Raw genomic sequence first — 27699 nt, 5'->3', positions numbered from 1 at the left:
AAAGATTTTGATCAAACCTTAGTTCACTTAAAGTCTAATTAAAATTTTGAAAAAAAACTTTCATTGTTAGCCCTCTTTTACAATAAATAAATCTTTTCAAATTTATTAGATTTAAATTAAACGATTTTTCCCTTTTGAGCGTTTTAAATGTCTTTCGAATAATATTTCTCATATCACGTAATTTACAGATTGTACTCTTGACTATAGACTTTACTATGATAAAATCGTGTGCATCAACAATAATTTCCCTTTTGCCTACAAAAGTGAGTTATTAAATGTTTATAACTTAATCTTTAACTATTCAAATAACAGCTAAAGATTTGATTAAATAATTTTAAAAATAAATTAAAAGTTATCGATTATTTTTTTTTACAATGCAAATTTAGAATATGCGCTTTTAGGGCTAAAACAAACTTTCAAATTTCTGTTACCTGTAAAAACACCTTAAAAACATAATATAAAGTATTTCTTGTTTTCAGAAATAGTAAATTACATTTTTATTGGAAATAGTGTACGTACACACTTGAAGATTATTTTTTTAAATTATAACTTTAAAAATCCAGTTTTTTCAGAGTAGATTATTAATATATGTTTAAACTCGTTTCAGTGAGAAAAAACCATATTACACTCATTATTAATTAATTAAATAATATTTAATGAGCTAATGAGCCTATTTTTTGAAACATGATATCTTAAATTCTAATTTGTACAGACACACAATTCTAGATGGAAATGATGCCTAATATGAGTCTTCATGTTGTCTGCCTCAAACAAGATATAAAAATGTATAGTTTTTTTAAACAATTTCTTCATCAACGATGAATAGAAAAAGCGAGATTTTTTCTGTCATTTTAACTTTTAAACAGCTATTAAAAATTTATTTCTATAAATATAATTCGATTGAGGCACAAAACATCCGCTATTTCATACAGATTATTTTGATATATAAATAACTGTATTTGGTTCATTTCTTGTTGAGTTATGATTGTTTGAATGAAGCAACCTAGTGGAAAAATATCATTCTTCATAAAATGAGTTTTAAAAACACCGTAACTAGAGTTTTTAATGAAAGCATCTCAAGAAAAATAATTATAACTCGAGAAGCATTTCGAATATTGACAACATCTTGGTATGGTTTGAAAGCTAAAGGATCAGAGAACATTATTAAGCAATAAAAAAAATATTCGATATTTTGAACGATTTTCGAAGTTTCAAGTGTGTACATATCAAATAGAATTACACTTTTTTTTCAATTATTAAATAATAATTCTTAATAATATTTATTTTGAGTAATGTTTTTACACCTTTATGCACGTGCGATTTGAAAAATATATCACTGAATTATGGAAGTTTGTTTACAATTATTTGATTTTTCTATGTATCTTATTTTTTATAATAACAACGATACTTCGGTTCCGAATCATTCGGGTTTCAACCGGAATTTTATCACTAACTGTCGATATTCAAATAACAAACAATTTAATTATTTTTATTTACATTTGGTATCCATGCCTTTACCCAGCTGAAAACGGTTATCTTGTGAAAACTTCTTAAAAACGCAGCTCAAAATGTCGCTTGTTTTCTGTAACAGTAAATTACACTTCAATTCGAAACAATCGAAATTTCAAAATGGCGTTATCTTTTGACTTCTGCTCTAGATCTAATCATTGGGAAGAAATAGTGTGAACAAAGATACCGTGACGGCCAAATCTATCTTTGACTGATAAATAAACACTTTACCTCAGATCAAACAGAAGAAAGTTGGGCCAAAAAGAAAAAAAAATAATAATAGGTTCACAGCCTTTAATCAGTCAAGTACTTCACATTTTCACGTACAGATTTTATTCTAGAGAATCACCTGGAATGATTTTTGATTAGAAATTCTCGTGTAAAAATATATTTTGAAGGCGAAATTTTGAGGAAAAATTAGCAGACGATTTATTGTTTATGTGAATAACTTCAACTTCATAACCTTTTGTGAAATCAAATGACGTCAAATGGATATTTTCGTCCGTAAGCTGTAATTGAAAAGTAAATATTCCATCTTTTAATTTATAGCTCAAAAAGGATATAAGCTGTGATATTTTATAAATGGATAACAGACTCAACTGATGTAAGGTCTCTTTTCATCAGTATGAGTGGCAATACTAATGAAATAATTATTGGTAAGTGTTCTATGAAGTATTTGTCATATCTTTTTTTTAAGATTCTATTAATATCAAGTAATTAATAAAATTTTAATAATATATGATAAAATATATGAAAAAAATAGATTTAAAACCAATTTTTAAATACTCATATAAGTTATCGAATTATATAAAGTTGTGTCATAAAAAGTATAATGTGTTTTTTTTTCATACATGCTCAATATTTTTAAAAAATCACATATTTGATGCAAATTTTTATGAGGTAATGACTCCCAAAAGTCTTTAAAGGATATTCATTAAATTTAATAATTATTAATTTGTGAACTCTAATTAACTTGCGAGTCTGAATTTGAAAATGTTCATTATATTTCATATCTAAGTATATAAAAATCAAAATTATATCTACTTTGAAAGACATTTAACGAAGCAAAAACTCTTATTTCAGAATTAATTGGCACAAATATATTGAAAAATAACGTTTGCATAAAAATATTTAAAATAATTAAAGCTAAAACTGACATATTTTAATATCTTATAGTTGAATCTAATTTATAAAAAAGTTGATTAGTTTATCCTTTGGATTTTTTAAGTAAAATTGAATTTTGTATTATATAACTTTTCAATGGATACATGCAAAAATTAAAAATTTAATTAAGATATAGAAAAAAACCGGGTTTTCAAATTGATTTTCATTTGTGTTTTGAATTAAAAAATATTTCATTGCAATGCTTCGTTGTCATCAGTTCTTAATTTTGATTATAATTAAATTAATTAATTAATTGACGCAAAAGAGTAGATATAAAACTTTATTCTGTCTTCGGTTTTTCATAAAATATTTCAGCTCAAAATATATTCATTTAGTTAAAAAATATCTGTGCGAATTTTTTCCTAATATCTACCTCCATATGACATATAAATCTATCTAATAATTAAATTGTTTGTTGTTTTCTTTATTAAAAAAGAATTTACACTTACTTCTCTGAACTATAAAAGAACACTCTCTTGCGGTAAAATATAAAATGTCATTTTCTAAAACGTTAAACTAAAATAAATTACGATTTATAATATCACATTTTATTTTCCCCTTTATTTGCATACTTATTATAAGGAATTTAAAGTTTTATTTCAAAAATGTAAATTTTATCTTTAAGGCAACAAAAAAATATATTCTGTATGTAAGGATACGGGTATTATTAAATTCATAAGCTGTTTTGAATATGGCTACTATTTTTTCAGGTGTATTGAGACTTGCTACAATAGCGTTGGTAATTGTTTATTGGATTTTTCTCCTCTATTCCACATAATTCGAGAACTTTCTTAATAAATAATAAGCGTCTATTGACTCTCATTTATTCTGTTGATAAGTGTGTTATGAAACGGGCAGCTTGTAGTTAAATTAAAGTGTTCGTGTGCCTCAATTTGAGCAAGTATCGATGATAATATTTTAATTTTAGCTGACAAAAGCAGGATAAGTTTATATTTATTGTTATTAGAGTGAGAATATGAAAACTAAAATTTCAACAGCCAGACACTAGATATCACTACTACAACTCATTCACATAACGAATCATGGACTTAAAAAGTGGAATCGCCGACTTTATCTTTTTAATCTGTCCTTCATGCGTATTATTTGAGTGATAATATCGAATTCTTTCTGTCCGTGAATATACAGAGTAGACATTCTATTTGCATAACTACAGCTAATTTCTAAAGCTTGGGAGATAATTATATACTTACAGTTAAAAAATAATGTTTTAAATGATGTAAAAAATTGTAATTAATGTTTAACTCAATAAATATAATGGTAAAAAAAGTATGAAATCTAAACTTTTATACATTACCTTTTTCCTATTAACTTTTACTCACAAAAATTCCCACACTTTTGCTATCAGAAACTGGCTGAGTTATGACATTTTCAATTTCATTATTTTAAACCAATCAATAGTTATTGTGAGGAAACCCCCATCATTTATCGACCAATTTTCTTCAAGGAGATCATTGAAATGGTCAAAAAATAGCCTTAAATATTAATATTCGAACTTTAAAGTTCGATCGGTTTATTTGAAAAAGTAAGGAATTTATCTTGTTTATAGCATTAGAGTGTCAAAAATATTTTATTAAATACATTTGATATGATTGAGAAACTATATAAAAATTTAGACTTCATAGTCTTTTCTGTAGTACACTTATTGACAGAAACAACATGAAATATAATTCTTTATGCCGTTTAAAATATATATATATTTTTTTGCAATTAAAGGTACAGGTGGTTATCAAAATAATGGAAACACCTTAGATTTATAAAGAACCTTTTTGCCTTTGGCATGTACTACAGCTTATATTCGCCTAGGAATCAATTCATACAAGTATTGAATAGTGTTTAAAAGAATATTGTACCATTCTTCCTGGAGTTAGTGTGAAAGTTCTGGGAGAGATTCCGGTGGAAGATATCGAAAGCTTTAAAATATAACATAATGGCTCAATTATATTGAGGTCTGGTGACTCCACGGGCCAAGGCAGATGTTTAACTTTATCCTCGTGTTCATCAAATCATGAACACGACAAACAATGACATTTGACAAGTATTGCTGCATGAATAGGTGCGTTATCCCCCTGGAAAGTCCCATCTCTTTCAGGAAACAAAATTTGCATCATAGGAAGGACTTGGTCAGCTAAAAGTTCTCTACATTTCTCCCCACTGATCCATCCTCTCAGGGTTACGATTGGTCCAGCAGAAAACCACGGCATGGTTGCCCATATCATGACAGATCCACTTCCAGCTTGAGAGCTGGAAGGAGACAATCACGATCATACGTCTGTGCAAGTGTGGAAAAGTGTAAAACACGATTCGTCTGACCATATTACTTTCTTCCACGTTTCAGTCGATCTGGTTTTATGAGTGTGACATCTCTGTAGACGACGTTTATCATTAACATCTATGACAAGTGGCTTAAGAATTGCTGCTCTGCAAAATATGCGCTGTTTATGAAGGAGCCTTCTAACAGTAATCACTGACACTAGAGAATCCAAATGGATATTGATCTCTGAGGTCCCTGTAATCACTGGCACTTTAGATTCCAGATGGGTATTGAGCCAGCTCTACGGTCACTTTTGATGCATTTGTTCGCTTTTTAGACATTGTAATCCGCTTCAATACCGGTCGGTCTCTTTCACTTAGCTTCTCTTTCCGCCCACTATTTTGCTTTGCCGAGCTTGTATTGCCTCGTTGTGTGTATGCGGTCATGATTTCAGATACTATACCTCTAGTAGCGCCTAAAAGTTGGGATGTTTCAATCGCACTTGCTCCACCTAGACAGGCTCCTACAATTTGGCTTCTTTGAAAACCTGATAGGTCCAATAGTTTACGCTTTTGAAAAAAAAATTCAAGAATTACACAACTTTAATAAAGATAAAACATACTACCAAAATATATACATTGCTATTTATAAAACGAAACTGGTGACTATTATTATATTTTAATGCTTACGAAGCGCATTCAAAAATGTCATTTTTATTCACAGGTGCTTCCATTATTTTAATAACCACCCGTATATACCTTTGTCTAATGGCTCAGAAATTAAATATTGGGACAGGATTACAGTGGATACCCTATATAATGAAATTAATTCATGTTAACATTTCTGGTCATATTACTTAAATGGAATCCATTAATTTTTAATTCATTACATATCTTGATTTAAGAGAAAGAAGATACCACAATATTGAAAAGTATTACGTTGTATTATATTTATATCGACCTTTACCACGTATTTGTGATGTTGATGAAATTAAAACTATTGACTACATTTTGTTATTGAAAAATTTTTCTTGTAATGATGACGTTTTACAATTGCTTGATTATTGTCTTCATATTCTAAGTAATGTAGAACTCCTCTATTCCATTTTCAAATATTTTTATCTAGACATTTCCTATTTTTTTAACATTCTGATTTTGAATATCATAAAATGACTCTATCCTTTGAATTCAAACATGATTTGGGGCCAATTTGGAAAGGAAATGTGTACAAGAGGCCCCAATGTCATCAAACTCTCACCGACTAACTATGGACTGTTGGTCCTTTCTTATTCGTTTAGTTCTTTATATTTTAAACATAATTGCATCGTCTGTGAGGCCTTTCACATTATTTTTCATTAAAATGGTTTATTACTATAGGGTTATTAAAATTACTTAATGGTTATTAAAATGATAATAACAAAAGTAATAATATTGAATAAATAATGACAACAATGAATCTAATGATAATAAAGATGAATGCGAGTATGTGCCTCTGGACGATTTTCATACCACAAAACTTGATCTAAAGCTATGAAATTTAGTATATACATGCCTTGAAGGGCGGAAAATTGTACCTCGTAGTGATCTTTATGAAATTTTAATTAATTAATAAGCAGAATTTTGACGTTTTTTCACGATAAATTTGGAACGGAATGAAAAAAAAATCTATTTCAAAATTTAAAATATTGTCTTTTTAATGATACCAATTTAACCCTCTGACTGCGTAATTTTTTAAAATCACTATTTGTATGCGATGTTTGCAAATAAGTTCAAATATTTGTCAAAGAAAGTGATATGATACTATGTGTTACATGATAGTATTATAATATAATAAAAATCTGTAATCGTAAAAATAAACACTCTAAACTGCAAAAAACGGGGGATGCAACAGAAAATGGACTGATTGCCAACCCACGGAAATCGCGGGATATACACCTGGAGGGTCAACAGTCGTATTGATTAAATTTTCTGAATTCTGGCAATTTTTAAGAAATATTTTTTTTCCATAATATTCGACAACTGCATTTTTTTGTTGTTGTTGTCGTGTGGCTATTTAAGCCAAGTTTTTGCACAGTAGCTTCTGAGGGTAAAGACCCCTGAACACCCGAAGGCAGAAGTCTGATTTCTAGCTCATATGAAGAAGAAAAAACACGTATACACTCGCCTGGACAACCCCTTTTCACATGGGGACTCATTCATACACCTCACAGATAGAACACAGGGTAGAGAACAACCAAGCCCGAACCAGGACTCGAACCCGGGACGTCTAGATCGTGGGGAAAAGGCGATACCCCTAGGCCAGGACGCCGGAAACAACTGCATTATTGCCCTGCAATTCAAACAGTTTTTTATTGTTACATCCAGTATTAAATCACGTGATTTTCTTCCATTGTTGAAAGCTAGCGAAGGATCCAGTTTCATATCTATGCTGCTTTTGGCACGAATTTATGTTTTTGACGGTGTTACGATGTCATGGGATTGGTCTCTAATAGTATACATAATAAACAGAACATATGTAAGATAGTTAAAGCAACACAACTTCAATTAATGGAAATATCGATACGAAATTATATCTTAAATATTTAACTGAAATTAAATATATTCAATTTCTCAGGTGAAATAGCTGAGATCTATTCTATTGGAGATTATCTAGTATAACAGTAAAGATAAATAAATATAAATATATAAAATAAATAAATAAATAATTAAATATTAAGAAAATAATACCATATACTAAAATAAATTTACAATAATAAGTAAATAAAAATAAAGAATAAGTATAACTCAAAATAACAGAAAAGTATAAATTTTTAAATATCGATAAAAAGATAGATAAAATAATATAGATAAAAAAAACCCAATGCGAATGAAATGTAAAAAAAGAAATGATTTGCAAATATATAAAAAAGAATTGGTTTATATAAATTTATAGTTTTGGAGTCATATTTTAACTCTTTCTTTGTGAATTTTTAATGAATGTCATAATTCATTGCGAAATTTATATAGTTGTAATTCACCATTAATAGAAGCGTCATATATAGATTATCAGCTTCTTGTATAAAAACCTGCAAAGGCAAACTATTGTAATCTTAAAAATGCACAACCTTAAAATTTTGATTAAAAACCTGCAAAGGCAAACTATTGTAATCTTAAAAATGCACAACCTTAAAATTTTTAATTAAGAACCTGCAAAGGCAAACTATTGTAATCTTAAAAATGCACAACCTTAAAATTATGATGACTCTCAACGTTTCCGATCTGCCTCAGTTCGACAAAATGTATTTTTAGAACTACATCACCTATTTTGTTTACTTGTGAGCCCCGAATACCAAAAAGGCTGATGATTTGCAGATATTTTTCTTTCTCTTTTTTGATCATGTGAGAACATGATGTTGTTTTGGTTTGAGGGGTTTTGGAGCCTCAAAGTACGTAGGTAACAAATTGGAGATTTATCGCTTTTGAGGCATCCATTTTTCGCTTTTAGGTTTATTAGAAAATAATGCAGAAGGTTGTCACATTTGGCGATTTATCGCCAACTAAAGTTACAACTTGATTTCCAAATTATTCATTCTTTGAATTCTTACAAATTGTCTTAATTAATTTAAGTCATTAACCAGTTTAAACTGGTTTGAAACAATCACGAGACTATCATATTACGCATGCGTCGATATTTTAAAAAACGATTTTTTTTTCCTCCCATTTCAAAATCGGTCGAACTTCAAAACTTTGTTTGCCAGCTAGAAAAATTGAAAATGAAAGTTTAATTATGTATATAGATAGATAGAGAGAGAGAGACTGAGAGAGAAGTCTCGTGATTGTTTCAAACCGGTTTAAACTGGTTAATGACTTAAATTAAGTAAGACAAATAATGACTTAAAAAATAATAATGTTCTCACATGATAACTTGAAATTTACGATCGTAGATTTCATTTTCTTTCTATATATATTTTTTAATTTAAATATTTGCATGTATATGTATATGTAAAATTTTAAATCCTATTAAATTTCCCCAGTGTTATCTTGATTTTGCCCATATTGATTTTTTTAATTTCTTTTTTTGCATTTTTATAACTTGGTGTTAATGGTTTTGCTTCCAAATCAATAAAATCAATTTCCATTCCTTCATGTATTTAAGTATTTTCTTATGCAGTTGTATTTGGCAACATTTGTTCGTGAACTTCGTGCTCTCATTTTTTTAGTGTTCTATAGTTAGTTCTCATATTTATATTTAAATACTAGTCGCCTTTGTTGAGCTACTCGGTCTCCGAAGATAAAAGCTATGTTTCGTTTCATTTAGACTGCTTAAACGTAATTCCACGATCATGATTCCGTCAAATGGTCAGATATTAAAGCCACGTTAATTCAACTGTCTTACATAGGATCTGTTTATTGCTTTCAATAACTTTTTTAATGGATATCAATCCCATGAAATCCCAGCTGTAATGTCTGATCATCTATTTTTTTTAATTTAATTGTATTGTAACTTTGCTTTTTTTTTTTATTACGCCGGTAAAATACATATATACTAAGCAGAATTATTCCTTAGCTTTTAACAATAAAAGAATATCAGCGATCAATTATTTGATGAAAACAGAAAAAAAGTTTTAAGTTTCAATAACAACAATGAAAATATTGTTTTGAAATATAATTAAAAATATGTTTAAAAGTTAATTGCATCTAGATTAAAGAATTTTACAGAAATTCAACTAGCATCTTTGGAAAAATAATTTTTTTATATTTTTAAGAGATGTAAAAATCATTTTTGTGCGGGAATATTTTCGGCAATATCTCGAAAAAAACATCAACATTTAGCTTAATTTTTAATTATAATTCTAATACAAAATACAGAAAAATCGCTCCAAGATGCACATTTCCGACCTCCAAAGTATACATGTTTTAAATTTGGTAGCTATAGGTCAAATGGCCTGCCTGTAGAGCGCCGAAGCGTACAGTATAAGTATAGACAGAGATAGAGATAAGATATTAATTTTCATGTGACGAACTCTAATTTGTATGGATTTTTTTTGTACGATGCTTTGATTCAATCCCTCCCTATTATATTTATTAAGAGATATCCGCAGAGAAGTAGTCGGACAGCGTGTTCCATAAAACTATTACATTTGATGTCCGAATCACTGTACGATGTCCGAATCACTTGTACGATACTTTGAGTCAATCCCTCCCTATTATATTTATTAAGAGATATCCGCAGAGAAGTAGTCGGACAGCGTGTTCCATAAAACTATTACATTTGATGTCCGATTCACTGTTTAGGTAAACATAAAGCTATAATCACAGATGTATAAGTGGTGATTTGATATGTTAGTTCGTCAATGCCATTTTGACAGTACCACAATTCAAAAATACAAACTAGAAGTGGAAATTTAGTATGCAATATTTACATCCAAATTGTGGTTTCCTGACAAAATTTTAAACTTAATGAGTCTACAGAAACCTGTGTTCCTATCCTTGGACTTAACACTGTAACAAAAGTTGTTGCAATTATTAATATTGCAAATTTGACTCAAATTTTGAACCAAATTTGTCAACGAGTTTACTTGCAATAGATGTTAGTGTGTGTGATCGCAGTTATTCATAAACGGAAAAATCTGAAGTAGAGAATTTTTGTTCAAATATTCTTTCCATTAAATTTGTAAATCTGTGTTTAATTTTGAGCAAAATCCATCAACAGGTAAACAGGTTATTTATTTATCTGTCAATTACACACATATTTAATAATCAGAATGGTGTAGTGTCTTTCTTGTTGGGCTGTTTAATGCTGTGGGGAAGAGTTGCCTCAACTTCTATGCAGGGACGCATCTACTTCAGGAGGGATTTTTGCTGTGGCCGGTATTGACCATTCATATTCAACCTTAGTCCCTGCCTTCTTATTGCCACGATGACAATCATTTATCCCTCGATTTCACTAGATAACAATAATTTATCGTACAATTAATCTCACAGGTGTTCTAAAGGATTGAGATTTGATAAATCTTATAAGTGATACGGTTACAGACGCCTTACACTATTATGTTTATTATACTATGTATTCCCTAATTTTCCATCATCTTCTTTTAACTTTTAACTTTAATTTCAAACGGAAGTGATCGAATTTAAATTGCTGACAACACTTTTTTGTTGAAATTAAACATATTTTTTTAAAAATATGACGAGAGAGAAAAAGAATTTTTCAGCATTTAAATCATATACATATCCTACAGATTATGTTCTTATAATTTATACAAAAATCTCAAAAAATTATTCTTTAAAGATTTCTCTATTTTATAATAAAATTAATTTTTTTGTTTTAATTACAAATTTATTTAAAAGATATAAATAATAAAAATTTTGTTTCAATCAATAAATGTACTTATGAAAAATTATGTATTTTATTCCTTCGAACCTATGAATCGTAATTTAATAAAATATTTTTGGTTCAGTTTAATTAACGTCCCGTTTTAAAGCAACACTAGGGTTATTTTGGGACGAACAACGTAATATTGAACCGTCAGAGGACGAGGACGACACTTGAGCTGGCAATCCCCCTATCTACAGCAAGCCACACCAGCGGGAGGACGTTTGGCCAGAACATTTAACAGTGCACCAGACCCGCTTACACGACGGTGCAATCGAGTATCGAACCTGAAATCCTCCGGTTCCGAAACTAAGACCTTAATACCAGGCAACCGAGGCCCAAAATATTTTTTTGGCACTCTAACAACAACAACAACAACAAAAAAACGTTTTATTTTTTTATGCCTATATCTGACAGAAATATGAAGCTTTAAATATTCTTAGTTCAGTGCATTCAACAATTTTATTATTTTAGGCCAATCAGCCTTAGAGAAACTCTGGGTGCTAACAGTTTTCCACTAGGTAATGGAAAATAATCTAAATCAGGCATTTTTGTAAAATAGTAATATTCAGATCTTCCTAAATCAGTTTTATCGAAAAAGAGTGGAACTTTTTTTTAATTCGTGGTTTTGAATATTTTATTAATTAGGGCTCGTAGGACCGAGAGCCTATATAAAAATTTAAAATTCTGTAATTCATCAGAACATTTATTGACTGAAATATATAAAATGTACTGATTTCTTCTATAAGCCATTTTTCTTATTAGATGTGTAGGCCTATTAATAATGGTTTAGAAATTCGCTATGGGGACACGATTACAGTGAATATCTTGTGCATATTAAAGCATACTTGTCTTAAATAACTCAGAATTACTGAATTAATTATATGGATATTTTAAAAGCTCGTAAAAAACTTTTTCTCTCAGTTGCTTTTATAAAAAAATATCTTGTTTTCTGTTTATTTTATTTTTTACAGACACGTGCCGAAAATTGCCATTTTCGAGGTTTAATTTGCTTTAATAGTTAACTTAATCTTTTAATCTGAGCTTTTGTCAACTTGGTGGCAACGCATTAATAAAAACTAATTTTTCCCACGCGTTCATAACGTGCTCATGCTGATTAAATTTAATTTTCATTTTTGTGCGAAGTTAATTGTTGGGAAATATGATTAAAAGATTTTTTAATTAATTAAATAACAGAATAAATATTCAAAGATAAAAATTCGTATCATTGAAAATATAATCTTTTAAGTTTTAAGATAATGCAAAAATCATATTTGCATTGTTACAATTTCAGAAGTTATTGCGGCAAAACAACAAAATTTTGCTTACTTTCTAATTAACTAAAATTCTAATTAATTTTTTTTAAACATCGTTCGCAATTCCACTTTCCCACACTTCAAAGTATATATATATGGCAATTCTGGTATATCTAGGTCAAACTGTCTAGACTGCAGACACGCGCATATATTCATCTTTATTATAACTAGAGATAAATAACTAAACAAAAATAGAGAGAATATTTACATAATGTCAGAAGTTTAATGTTGACTAAATAATAATGGATAACAAATAACTTTTTTTATTTATCACGTCAAATTTACTGCAATTTCAGATTAAAAAAAACACTTTTATATTTTCCTAAAATTGTGAGCTGTATTTACTAATATATATGAAAGTATCGTTCAAAGCAAAAAAAAAAATCATTGTTGGATGTTTCAATTTAGAGTCTTCTTTACAGTGTAATAAGCCAAAATCCTTTTCTTTTTCGTCAAATTCTGATGTAAATGTGTTCTGATGTTGTTATTGAATCCCCAAGTGGGATCGTGAATCAATTGCGAGTTATATTTTAAATTACTGAACTGAAATACAAAAAAAGTTCGCCAAAGTCTTTTTAGAGGTATTCGAAAATAATTAATTCCAAAAATCCAAAAGTGTTCCAGTTACTTTTGATCTTGTGTCTATGTATGTGTGCGCATGTGTTCTTTCGTATATGGGCGGTTATAGATAAAAATAAACAAGCCTTTCACTAAAATGTTTTACCGCAGTTGCAGTTTAGTGGTTGAAAAGTATTTTTCTACATTTCCTAACTTCGATTTTCCTATTTTCGTGTTTTATTAACTTCGATTATTTGCGTGTATTACCACTTTAAATAAACAAACAAAAAAACTATGCATTCTTTCATTCATTTTTTTAAACTTGTTTAAATACACGTGAACTAAAATTTAACAGCTTGAAGAAAACTAATTAAATAAAAATAAAGAAGAAAATAGATTTTTTTAAGGTTTATTATTAATATTATTAAAGATGAAGAAAAGATTATCAAAATTAATAAATTCCAGAACCCGTGTATAACAATTATTTTCAATGCATTTGATTTTAATCATTATCTTTTATTTCACCTTCTAAAATAAATAGAATAATATTCTAATACTGAATTTTCTTCGTTACCATAGAGATGAAAGAGAAATATTACTCACTCATTTACTGATTACGAAATATCTTTAACATTACAAACACTTCAAATTTGGCAGATGTTCGTTTCTTAAATAATAGACTAATTCGGGAAATATCATTAAAACACTGTCAGAAAGATTTAATAAATATTTTTTATCCAAAGGAAATGCCTATAATAAAACTGAATTTTATAGTGATCAACTAATTTACTAAGAAAGTATCAATTACCTTTAAATGGCTAAAGTAGAGTGTTGCTCAGATTTTAATTATATTTTTCAAAATTTATTACTAAACTAATATTTTGCATATTCTGAACAATAAACATAAATTTTGTTTCAATGATTTTTTTTAAAAAAATAATTTCATTGATCCGGATCTTTTGTTAATCTGGGAAACTCTAGTCTATTAACTGCTGCATTATTAAGTGTTATACCGTATTAAAAAAGGTTGTTATAATTTTAACCTTTAATTATAACACAAGTATATTTAAAAAAAAAAGATGATATATTCGCTTTCATTCCAGTTAATAATTATAGCTGAATATTTAAAATTGCAACAGATAAGATCTGAATTCCAAAATTAATTAAGAAAAGCAGACGATATTTTTCTCCAATATAAATGAAAAAAAATCAAACGATTGACTCTTGATTTTTATCATAAAACATTATTCTCTGAATTTAATTGAAAAAAGGAACGTTGCAAACGATAATTAATTTCTTCAAATATATTTAAAATGCAATCGACGAATTTTATTTTGCTGGCAGATGATAAAATGTGATAGCTTTTGCTTAAAATTTAAACCTTTTCAATAATGATTTTAAACTTTGAAACAAACCTATTTGTATTTTATTTTTATAATATTTGTTTTTTTAATCTTATTTATCTGCAACAAGTCACAATTATTTCCTCAATCAATAATTATATAACCAATAATATTTTCTAAATATATGTTAATTTATATATGCGTGTGCATCTTCAATGCCCATTCCTTAAAAAATATTTATTTTAGTATTATCTAAATTTATAATTTATGGAATTCTCTTTCTAGTAGAAATACCCATGTGTTATCACATCAAGTATTAAATCACAGGCCTTTAGATTGCCTTTCTTTGATATTGTTAATCTTTTAAAAACGTCAATATGAACCTAAAAATTCAATGTGCGAATTTTCCAACTACTAATTATGTGTCGTTAGCAAAAATAAAATTAATAATTATCGTTAAGACATTAGAAATAAAATAAATTTTGACGTCTTTCACGGTAAATCATTGTCTCTTGATTGTTTATAAGTGCAACGGTTCCTTTGGAAATGAATTAAAAAATGGATTTCATTTACATTAAAAAATATTTATCTTTCTGCTAAGAGTAACATGGCATCTTATTAGAAACTAGCTGCCTTTGACGACCAAAATGTTTGACAGATTATTGGCATTTTAGGCTCTTAAATGATTTACAAATTTTAAAGAAAAACCATTTTATCTTGTTATTTCATGACTAACAAGCATCAATTCAATCTGCTTACTGGAGATTAAAAATTGTTTAAACTTTCTATTTAAAGCCTATTTCTTGATTTCTTTTATATCTTCTTTTCTCTGGCTGATTGTACTATTTAGTGATACAGTGAATTATTTCCAGAACATTTTTAATAATATTTTGCGGCTCCATTATAATTAGCTACTCGAAGAGTTGAATTCAATACAGGAAAAAAAGCCTTCATAGAAGCAGTCTGAAATTCATAAGATACTTTAACTGTTTACTTTTAACTGTTGCCATTCGACAATAAATAACAAGAGCGATTTCTGAAATTTGTATGACAGTTTGTTTACTTTTAACTGTTGCCATTCGACGATAAATAACAAGAGCGATGTGCCATGTGCATTAGCATTTTATACATATCAATTTTAAAACATCTGCTTAGCCTTCAATAACTAACATCTGCTTTCTAGTATTTTCAATTATTAATATCTAGTGTTTCTATTCAATTATTAATTATTTAAATGTGTAATTGCTTACACATTTAAAAAAAATTATCAGTTGTTCTCTTTAATTTTCGACATAAATATGGTTTCGTCGAATTAAAACAAATAATTTGCCATTATTAAAATCCAAAAGTTAAAAACTTTTAGTTCTTTTAAGATGATAATAGTATAAATTATTATGCACATTTAACTTATATTCATAACCATTTTTCTTTTAAAAATTAAATAGTAATTCAAGCATAAGGAGAAGGTACATTTATTTTTTCATAAAAAGAAAAAGCTTATTAATTAAAAGTATCTACAATTTTTTTATTTAATTTCAATAATTTTGAAAAAAATTAGAAGGAAAGAAAGAAAAGAAGATGCACTGAAGACCTTGTTTTGGCTTCCCACTTAAGAAGCGTTGTCTTGGCAACCATGCCATTGAGCGCGGACGTTAGTTACTAGTATATCAGCTATGCGAAAAAAAAAAAAATGTGAAGGCTATTTTCTTTGCTTTGGCCATTGCGCTTTAATATTTTGATGAATGTACATTCTAAAAATGTACTACCATTATGCTAAATTTCACCTCGAATAAATTTTTTCAACCCTTGTTCTTCCCTTTTAAGATAAAAATAATTTACTTTTGACTTCCAGGTTGTCAAGAAAAAATCTTTTTTGTCTTTGTTGTTACTATTTTTCTTCCATCAATAAGAATATTAAAAGACTCTTGCTAATATTAAAGAAACAGTCTTCGTTTTGCTCTTACTTTTTTTTTACGATCAAGTATGAATTAATAAATTCGACGCTTTTATAAATATCTACGTTTAGACATCTCTAAGTCCAAAAACCCAACTTTAGAATAACACTCATAACTTATATGTTTGGGAACACTCAAAAACAGAGTTAAATGGAAAATAAAATTTGGTGTACATTTTTTATACCAAAATTATCGGTCCCAGTCAAATATCGGACTAAATCCTTCTCAAAGAAATAAATCTCTGTTCTTGTATAAGTATCTGATATCTTAAAAAGGCAACAAATTAATCGGATGAAATTTGGCATAGGATCTTTAAACCATAATTATAGATACACATCAAATTTTGGATAAAATCCTCAATGGAAAGTCTGTCTGACTGTCCATGCTTGTGTGTGTGAAAACATAATACCTCAGAAACCCAGTAAAGCAAAATGCATAAATTTTAATTGATAATGTTTCATCAAATTTATAAATATGCTGTGAAATTTGCAAATAATTTGCCCAAGTGAAAGACCTAAAATCATGACCAGTTGTCTTTACCATGATGTATCTTACCACATAAAAAATGTTGTCACGTGAAAAAAACACGAGAAGAATTTTAAAAATATAAATTTTTTTAATTGCACCTATTTTTAATTCATGAAGAAATGGCAGTGGACTTCCGTAAACAGGAAAATAATCTTACAACGGAGCAATACACACACACACAAGTGTCGCTATATACATATTTCTGATAAAAACCAAAGAGATTTGAAATTGCAGTGATAAACACTCATGTATTGATAAGAAGATGACGTAATTTTTCGTTTCCGGATCCTAAATTTATCAAATGGTATTCAACTAAATGCACGTGTCACTATAGCTTAATGTGCATTTTATGGACATTGTTTATTTGTAATACAAAATTTTTAGGGAGTTACTGTGTTCTATTCTATTTCAAATTAATGATTGATGAATTAAGAATTCTTTAACACATATTGCTGATTCGAATTCTTTTGAAAGCATAACTAAAAGCTGAATTTTATAATGAATCCGAAGAAATTTTTATTGAATAATTCTTTAAAACATTGCATAAATTATAAAAAAAATATTTTTTTTAGAGTACATAAGACATTATTACCGAACGATTCTGTTTCTGTATTCATATTTTTAAAATACTTGTATGATTTCTGGAAAATTGTTTTTGCCTTAATTTGTCAAGTTTAATCATTTGTGCTTCAGTTTAAGGTTCAAATTTTATGTAATTTGACAAAAAATTAAGAGAAATAATATAATAAACAGACGGCATAGAAATTCTATGTCCTACGTTCCGACAGTATATGTATAATATAGTATATGTAATACAGTATACATATATGTAATACATATACATATACTGTCAGAATGCCCAAATTTCAATACCAAGCATTTGCAGTATTTTCAAAAGCCTAATACTCCATTAACTTCTTTATCTGATAAGGCATTTCATGTCTAATTCTTTGCTCTTCTAAAGTCCAAAAAGTTTTATTCACTCGTTTAAATCTTATTAAAATTTTAACTCTTTTTATATTCAATTCGTTACTATTTTAATTTGTTATAATTGTACCTATTGGTTGGTACAGAGAAGTCTATACATTGGCTCTTCCGTCAGATAAAAACATTGCATTGTCATAAAACACAGCTTCTTCAGCAAAAAAATATTTTGCTGAAGAAGCTGTCAAGATCCCAAGTTACATGAAATATTTCATTGAAAATGGTAACAAGCATTAATGCCAGCTAGTTAACCAGCTAGTGGCCAAAGGTGACTATTGTGGAATAAGAAAAATTGTGGTCTTACTGAGTTCCGTACGTCAAGAAAGTATGTCGAGAAAATTGAATGACGGAATGAGAATTTTTAAACAGACATTGCTGATATTGAATACAGAACTTTTTGGCTTTATTGAAATCCGTTTTTCGAGAAAATATGTCAAGTAAATGATTGGGGGCTAACAGATTTTGCTGATGCTGAATACAAAAAAAAAAGTCATAATCTCATTGAATTCCGTATTTCAAATATATATATATATATATGTCAAGTAAATGATTCATGGCGTAAGCATTCTTTAACAGATATTAATTATGTAGATTTTTTTAAAAAGAATTTGGACTTTGATATTTTTAATCAATATCAATCATCGTCACAAATAACTTCAAAAATTATATAGAATTCCTAAAACTAAAACGGAATATATGTCTCCCAAATGAAATCGAAAAGGATCTTAAAATGTTCTATTATTTTGGGAAAAGTACGAATTTTCAAGTGTTGCAAAACAAACTTATTTGAATCTTCAGAATGTGTTTATCCAAGTTCTGATTAATGATAATTTATTAGAGTAACATTTCTCTTTGAAGAGGCAGAATAGCTCCTTCCGGTTGGATATTGCAATTTTGAAACGCGATCAAATAAACCTCCTCTAAAAACTGGAAAATGCTTATTGGATTAATGAGTTTATAGTGAAGTAAAAGCAGGGCCGTGGTTAGAGATTTGAAGACTGGAATAGCTGATGAAATAAAGCTCTTCTCTTAATTGTTTCTCTGAATCTTAAACACTGTTATTTTTAAAAAATACTTGATTACTGTTTTTCGCAGTTTAAATAGCGTTATATAAATCAATCAAGAGAAAAATCTTTAATAATTATTTTATTGAATCTTGTAAAATCTCAATAAATCAAATGAAGCTCCCCTAAAAACTGGAAAATGCTTATTGGATTAATGAGTTTATAGTGAAGTAAAAGCAGGGCCGTGGTTAGAGATTTGAAGACTGGAATAGCTGATGAAATAAAGCTCTTCTCTTAATTGTTTCTCTGAATCTTAAACACTGTTATTTTTAAAAAATACTTGATTACTGTTTTTCGCAGTTTAAATAGCGTTATATAAATCAATCAAGAGAAAAATCTTTAATAATTATTTTATTGAATCTTGTAAAATCTCAATAAATCAAATGAAGCTCCTCTAAAAACTGGAAAATGCTTATTGGATTAATGAGTTTATAGTGAAGTAAAAGCAGGGCCGTGGTTAGAGATTTGAAGACTGGAATAGCTGATGAAATAAAGCTCTTCTCTTAATTGTTTCTCTGAATCTTAAACACTGTTATTTTTAAAAAATACTTGATTACGGTTTTTCGCAGTTTAAATAGCGTTATATAAATCAATCAAGAGAAAAATCTTTAATAATTATTTTATTGAATCTTGTAAAATCTCAATAAATCAAATGAAGCTCCCCTAAAAATTGGAAAATGCTTATTGGATTAATGAGTTTATAGTGAAGTAAAAGCAGGGCCGTGGTTAGAGATTTGAAGACTGGAATAGCTGATGAAATAAAGCTCTTCTCTTAATTGTTTCTCTGAATCTTAAACACTGTTATTTTTAAAAAATACTTGATTACTGTTTTTCGCAGTTTAAATAGCGTTATATAAATCAATCAAGAGAAAAATCTTTAATAATTATTTTATTGAATCTTGTAAAATCTCAATAAATCAAATGAAGCTCCTCTAAAAACTGGAAAATGCTTATTGGATTAATGAGTTTATAGTGAAGTAAAAGCAGGGCCGTGGTTAGAGATTTGAAGACTGGAATAGCTGATGAAATAAAGCTCTTCTCTTAATTGTTTCTCTGAATCTTAAACACTGTTATTTTTAAAAAATACTTGATTACTGTTTTTCGCAGTTTAAATAGCGTTATATAAATCAATCAAGAGAAAAATCTTTAATAATTATTTTATTGAATCTTGTAAAATCTCAATAAATCAAATGAAGCTCCCCTAAAAACTGGAAAATGCTTATTGGATTAATGAGTTTATAGTGAAGTAAAAGCAGGGCCGTGGTTAGAGATTTGAAGACTGGAATAGCTGATGAAATAAAGCTCTTCTCTTAATTGTTTCTCTGAATCTTAAACACTGTTATTTTTAAAAAATACTTGATTACTGTTTTTCGCAGTTTAAATAGCGTTATATAAATCAATCAAGAGAAAAATCTTTAATAATTATTTTATTGAATCTTGTAAAATCTCAATAAATCAAATGAAGCTCCCCTAAAAACTGGAAAATGCTTATTGGATTAATGAGTTTATAGTGAAGTAAAAGCAGGGCCGTGGTTAGATATTTGAAGACTGGAATAGCTGATGAAATAAAGCTCTTCTCTTAATTGTTTCTCTGAATCTTAAACACTGTTATTTTTAAAAAATACTTGATTACTGTTTTTCGCAGTTTAAATAGCGTTATATAAATCAATCAAGAGAAAAATCTTTAATAATTATTTTATTGAATCTTGTAAAATCTCAATAAATCAAATGAAGCTCCTCTAAAAACTGGAAAATGCTTATTGGATTAATGAGTTTATAGTGAAGTAAAAGCAGGGCCGTGGTTAGAGATTTGAAGACTGGAATAGCTGATGAAATAAAGCTCTTCTCTTAATTGTTTCTCTGAATCTTAAACACTGTTATTTTTAAAAAATACTTGATTACGGTTTTTCGCAGTTTAAATAGCGTTATATAAATCAATCAAGAGAAAAATCTTTAATAATTATTTTATTGAATCTTGTAAAATCTCAATAAATCAAATGAAGCTCCCCTAAAAACTGGAAAATGCTTATTGGATTAATGAGTTTATAGTGAAGTAAAAGCAGGGCCGTGGTTAGAGATTTGAAGACTGGAATAGCTGATGAAATAAAGCTCTTCTCTTAATTGTTTCTCTGAATCTTAAACACTGTTATTTTTAAAAAATACTTGATTACTGTTTTTCGCAGTTTAAATAGCGTTATATAAATCAATCAAGAGAAAAATCTTTAATAATTATTTTATTGAATCTTGTAAAATCTCAATAAATCAAATGAAGCTCCTCTAAAAACTGGAAAATGCTTATTGGATTAATGAGTTTATAGTGAAGTAAAAGCAGGGCCGTGGTTAGAGATTTGAAGACTGGAATAGCTGATGAAATAAAGCTCTTCTCTTAATTGTTTCTCTGAATCTTAAACACTGTTATTTTTAAAAAATACTTGATTACTGTTTTTCGCAGTTTAAATAGCGTTATATAAATCAATCAAGAGAAAAATCTTTAATAATTATTTTATTGAATCTTGTAAAATCTCAATAAATCAAATGAAGCTCCCCTAAAAACTGGAAAATGCTTATTGGATTAATGAGTTTATAGTGAAGTAAAAGCAGGGCCGTGGTTAGAGATTTGAAGACTGGAATAGCTGATGAAATAAAGCTCTTCTCTTAATTGTTTCTCTGAATCTTAAACACTGTTATTTTTAAAAAATACTTGATTACTGTTTTTCGCAGTTTAAATAGCGTTATATAAATCAATCAAGAGAAAAATCTTTAATAATTATTTTATTGAATCTTGTAAAATCTCAATAAATCAAATGAAGCTCCTCTAAAAACTGGAAAATGCTTATTGGATTAATGAGTTTATAGTGAAGTAAAAGCAGGGCCGTGGTTAGAGATTTGAAGACTGGAATAGCTGATGAAATAAAGCTCTTCTCTTAATTGTTTCTCTGAATCTTAAACACTGTTATTTTTAAAAAATACTTGATTACGGTTTTTCGCAGTTTAAATAGCGTTATATAAATCAATCAAGAGAAAAATCTTTAATAATTATTTTATTGAATCTTGTAAAATCTCAATAAATCAAATGAAGCTCCTCTAAAAACTGGAAAATGCTTATTGGATTAATGAGTTTATAGTGAAGTAAAAGCAGGGCCGTGGTTAGAGATTTGAAGACTGGAATAGCTGATGAAATAAAGCTCTTCTCTTAATTGTTTCTCTGAATCTTAAACACTGTTATTTTTAAAAAATACTTGATTACTGTTTTTCGCAGTTTAAATAGCGTTATATAAATCAATCAAGAGAAAAATCTTCAATAATTATTTTATTGAATCTTGTAAAATCTAAAAAGAATATGAAATCTGAAGCTATTTGACTTTATACAAAATATAACAGGAAACGTGTTCAATATATTTGAATCAATTCAGTGAACTCTACTTTTACATTCGGATTCTATCAGAACATCCGTGAATATCAGAACATCCTTTTTCTTATTCTATACTTCTTACTATTGTTATTTTGGTATTGTTTCTTATTTGGAAAAAAGAGTGAAAACAAACGAAAAAAAAATAAAGTATTCTTTTAAACAAAGTGACAAGCGTTTGATTGTGTAAAATAAGACACAATTCCATACAAATAAAAATTCATATTTATAAATTCAGAGTGAATTTCTTTTCGATAATCCATTAAGATAATTGAATAAATTGTAAATATTTCCTTTTTTTTTAACATGATGTCTATGATCGTATTTGTTTCACAAATTGAGTGATGTAAAAGTATTTATTCGATTAATACAACGGCTGATGTTTTATTAGCTACTAGCCGCCTTTGGCGACCAGCTGGTTCGCCAATCTTAATGTTCGTTTAAATTTTAATAATTAATTATTTTACGCAATTCCTACTTTAATAGATTCTTCATCAAAATATTTTAAAACTTCAAATTTAGATAGTCATATAATTCACTCATAATATTATAAAGGCCTTCAATCATAACGTAATATGTATCTCTCAAATTTTCTGTTAGCTCCCTGTAGAATTTGTGCTTTAAATTAAAGTGGAAAGAATTAATCTACAATTAATATAATAATATATTTTTACTGAAACAAAGCATTTTTTTATAATATGATTACTGATAACAGAGTCACCGAGCGTTTAAACTTTATGGGCACTAAAGAATATCTTTCTTAATTTATGTAATATCTCAAGAATTTGTCAACAAAATTTTCTCAGATCCATCAGGAACAGATCGATTCAATAACAATGTTTCATTTTAAATGCATCAAACACTCAAAAAATAAAATGAATCGTTTAAAATAATCGGGCGAAAACAGGTTTTAAAAAACTACTTCAAAAACAATGTACTTAAAACTATAAGCATATACAAAAAATATATAACTCAAATAAATACAATTTAATTACAAAAGCATGCAACTAACCTAAAAATAATTTAAATCAAGAATCATCCGTTGACAATATTGTCAACAATCAGAACACATTGCGCATGTGTGAATTTTCAACGCCAGTTACGTTAACGCAAATGCGTGAGTTTTTCTACGCCAGTTGGGGTAACGCAATGCAAATTAGACATTTCTAATTTCCTTTATTCTGTGTTATTTTAATTCAAAAGTACTTTAGAATGAATCTGAAAGATAGATTCATTAAAAATGTTTAATTTTAAATGCATAAAACATTATGAAAATAAGCAGAATCGTTTGAAATAATCTGCCGAAAAATGTTAATCCTAGCCTCATTACTGTTGGGGAAAAAACTGAAGCCTTACTTATTTGGCGGTGGGGAAAAGTGGAAGATTTTTTTGGCGTGAAAGTTGGTGGTGGGGAAAATGGAAGATTTTTTTGGCGGGAAAGATTTTTTTGGCGGGTTTTTAATTAATAATTAAAATTCTAATTAAAAATTCAAAAAAGGGACCCCAGGTGCACATTCCCGACCTCTAAGGTATAAATGTACCAAATTCGGTAGCTGTATGCCAAATGACCTGGCTTGTAGAGCGCCAACACACACACACACACACACACACACACACACACACACACACACACACACACACACACACACACACACATTGAGCTTTATTATAAGTATAGACAAAAATACTACTACTGAAATATTTCTAAAATAAAAAAGGAAATTCGTTTTAATATTTTTAATATATTTCATTTTGTCTACAAAATCGTCTGTAACACTTTGATGCTACTTTTATTTTAGATAAAATGTTCGCATTTTCAAAATATTGTTTGAAATCTGTAGTATTGTTTGTATATGCAGTAAATTTAAAGACAAGGAAGAGAGTTTTAAAGACAATTTAATGGTTGATGAATGTATGTCAGAATAATGATCCCTCTCATGGCCTCGGTGACTAATTTGGGAACAAAAAAAGGACATATCCCGAATATTTGAAAATATTGCCAATAGCTGTGTTAGGACTCGAGTTCCAACGTTATTTTAAAACATTGATATCTTTTACTAGATCTATAAAAGCAATGGCACTCAGAAAAGGGGAGTAAATAGTCGAGTCGAGAAAAGAGTTGTCAAATGAATCTCTCTTTAGAGCATATGCTTTTAAGGTAGTATATAAAGGATTTGCTGCTTGTAAGATATTAATTTCTATAAATGCTGTTTTGTATACGCTCCGTCTGCTACTGTTTTGGACTTTCGTGTCGACTAAAAAATTCCTTATATGTAGGGATTGCAATACCGGACCAAAATTTCAATACCGGTATTCGGTATTTTTTAAATCTTAATACCGGTATTAGAAATTTTGGAAAAAGAAAGATTAGGAGTAAACTATTCCAACGTGTTTTAGAATCTAATGTTAACATATATTCTGTTTTATTTTCAGTTAGTATATATTTTAGTAAAATATCCTTTTTATAGGGGAACGTTTAAATATTTTAACAATTTTTCGAACTTTATAAATGATAGGAAGCAATTCTTGATAGGTTAATATTTCATCCTCATTAGCAATAACTTCTTCAACATTTACATTGTCATTATCTTCATTGTTAATATCACTCTCACTCTTATTCTTTTCAAAGTTGGAATCCGAAATTTCTATATCCACAGTATTTGGATTCTTCTGTTCTTTATTTTTTTGGTATAATACATCTATTAATTCTAATTGAATTCCATGTGCATAGCACAACTGCTGATTTGCACCCATCAACTTTCCAACTTTTTTCATAATTGTTGCTCCATCAGTCGTTGAGGATACAATATTTTCTTTCTGGGATAATCCATGTTTCGCTCATTTAGATTTAAGCAATTAATGAAGCCGTTAATTAGCTAATTAATTTCGCCCGTTATGGAGACATAAAAACAAAAACGTATACTATTTTGCTATGTTCGCGATACCTGTACATATAGTGGAGAAATTTAAAAAATTTCTAGTAAATACCGAAAAACCGGCATTTAAACTTGTGAATACCGGTATTACAAAATTGTACAAATGGCTCAAAATACTGGTATTCGGTATCCCGGTATTGCAATCATATGTTATTGAACATGCTGATATTTTCACCATACACTCACCGGACGAATTTTTCTGTAACACTATATACTTCCATTCCATAGAAATACAATGAAAACTATGTATTATGCGTGCCTCGGAATGAAATTTAAAAAAGTCATTTTAGAACTTTTAATAATTGTTCCCAGACTGAAATTTTTGAAATTAATTTTACAAAAATGGAATGTATTCTCTTAGCAGTTCACACAAGATAAAATATTTGTTTTAACAACGCCCTTCAATTACAGTTTTGGTTGTGTGTGTGTGTGTGTGTATGTGTGTGTGTGTGTGTGTGTGTGTGTGTGTGTGTGTGTGTGTGTGTGTTGGCGCTCTACAGGCCAGACCGTTGACCTACAACTATCAAATTTGGTACATATATACCTTGGAGGTCGGGAATGTGCATCTGGGGTCCTTTTTTTTGAAATTTTAACTATTAATTAAAAACTAACTTTCCCACCGAAAAAATCTTTTCATTTCCCCCACCGCCAAATGAGTAAGGCTTCAGTTTTTTTTTCCACTCTACTGAGGCTAGGGTTAACATTTTTCGAACGATTATTTCAATTTATTTTCTTAAAGTTTGGTGCAATTAAAAGTAAACATTGCTAATTAATCGATCTTTCAGATTCATTCTGAAGTACTTTTGAATTAAAATAAAACAGATTAAAAGAAATTAAAAATTTCTAATCTGCATAGCGTTACCCCAACTGGCGTAGAAAAATTCACGCATGCGCACTGTATTCTGATTGTTGACAACTATTATCAAAGGATGCGGACTTTATTTAAATTATTTTTAGGTTAGTTGTATGTTTTTGTAATTAAATTGTATTTATGTTAGTTATGTATTTTTTATATATGCTTACAGTTTTAAGTACATCGTTTTTAAGTAGTTTTTTTAACCTGTTTTCGACCGATTATTTTAAACGATTCTGTTTATTTTCTTATTGTTTTGTGCATTTAAAATTAAGCATTGTTAATTAATCGATCTGCTCATGAGGAATCTGAGAAAATTTTGTTCACACATTCTTGAGATATTACATAAATTAAGAAATATATTCTTTAGTGCCCATAAAAATGGAATGTATTCTCTTAGCAGTTCACACAAGATAAAATATTTGTTTTAACAACGCCCTTCAATTACAGTTTTGGTTGTGTGTGTGTGTGTGTGTGTGTGTGTGTGTGTGTGTGTGTGTGTGTGCGTGCGTGCGCGTGTGTGTGTGCGTGTGTGTGTGTGTGTGCGTGCGTGTGTGTGTGTGTGTGTGTGTGTGTGTGTGTGTGTGTGTGTGTGTGTGAAATTAAAATTCAAAGAGGTAAACTTTGTGCTCTGAATTTCAACAACACAAGGAAAAGGGTGGCAAAGGAATTAGTTTAAATAATTACTACAGTCAAGCTAATCATCTTGTTATCAAAAGGATTAGAAGTTTCTCGCCAGTGATAGATGTTTAATCATTCTAATGCAATCATTTCACACTCAAAAACACAACCAAACATTAAGAACATGTCAGCGGTCACGTGTAATGGAAGTAAGAATAGATGTTCACGTGATACACTTTAATTTCTGGAAACTATTGGCAAAACGTTTTAAAATATATCGTAATTTCGATTCAACAAGGACAAGATAATACTCCAAGACAAGACTAAAATAGTTACGTTAAACATGTGATTTCGACAACACCTTAATCAAATCAATTGGCCTCATTTTTTTAAAAATATAAATAATTAAGAAAATAAAAATAGTTATTCTGCGCTTAGTTTGTTCATACGCTTTAAAATTTCATATTCAATCATTTATTAATAAAATTATTGAAATCAGTCAAAAATAAGATTTTTATCATATGGCAACGGTGAATATTTTTATTTCCTCAGGTGACATCGAATTCTTCCTCGAAACAATTCACTTTTTTTAGTAATTCACAAACGATTTGAGCAAGATAACTGAAATTTGATATGTAATATTTTCACTAAATCTGTACATTTCTATCAAATTTCGAAAGTTATCCATTCAGAAAAAAATAGCCTCTCTGATAGAGTGCAATTGAACTAAAACATCGATGATTAAAATTCGGCAAATCGTTTAATCAAACAAAGGATAGATCTAAAATATAGAGTAACAATAGTATAAGTATATAGATAAAGTATAAAGTTTA

General features: G+C 28.6%; 1 protein-coding gene across 2 annotated transcripts in view; it reads left to right on the top strand.

The window, feature by feature from the left end:
- The first annotated feature begins 1757 nt into the window (after positions 1-1757).
- Positions 1758-27699, top strand: part of LOC129957665 (uncharacterized) — a 44919-nt gene continuing 18977 nt past the window's right edge. The window contains exon 1 of one of the 2 annotated variants that reach the window (XM_056070113.1): positions 1758-2031. The gene's annotated coding sequence lies outside the window, so the exon portion shown is untranslated. Of the gene's footprint in view, positions 2166-27699 lie in introns of both variants that reach the window. The other variant, XM_056070112.1, reaches the window with a different exon arrangement.

Source organism: Argiope bruennichi, chromosome 11 (genome assembly GCF_947563725.1).
Source record: "Argiope bruennichi chromosome 11, qqArgBrue1.1, whole genome shotgun sequence".
In the NCBI taxonomy this organism is placed as follows: Eukaryota; Metazoa; Arthropoda; class Arachnida; order Araneae; family Araneidae; genus Argiope; species Argiope bruennichi.
This window is presented reverse-complemented; position numbering and strand designations above follow the sequence as displayed.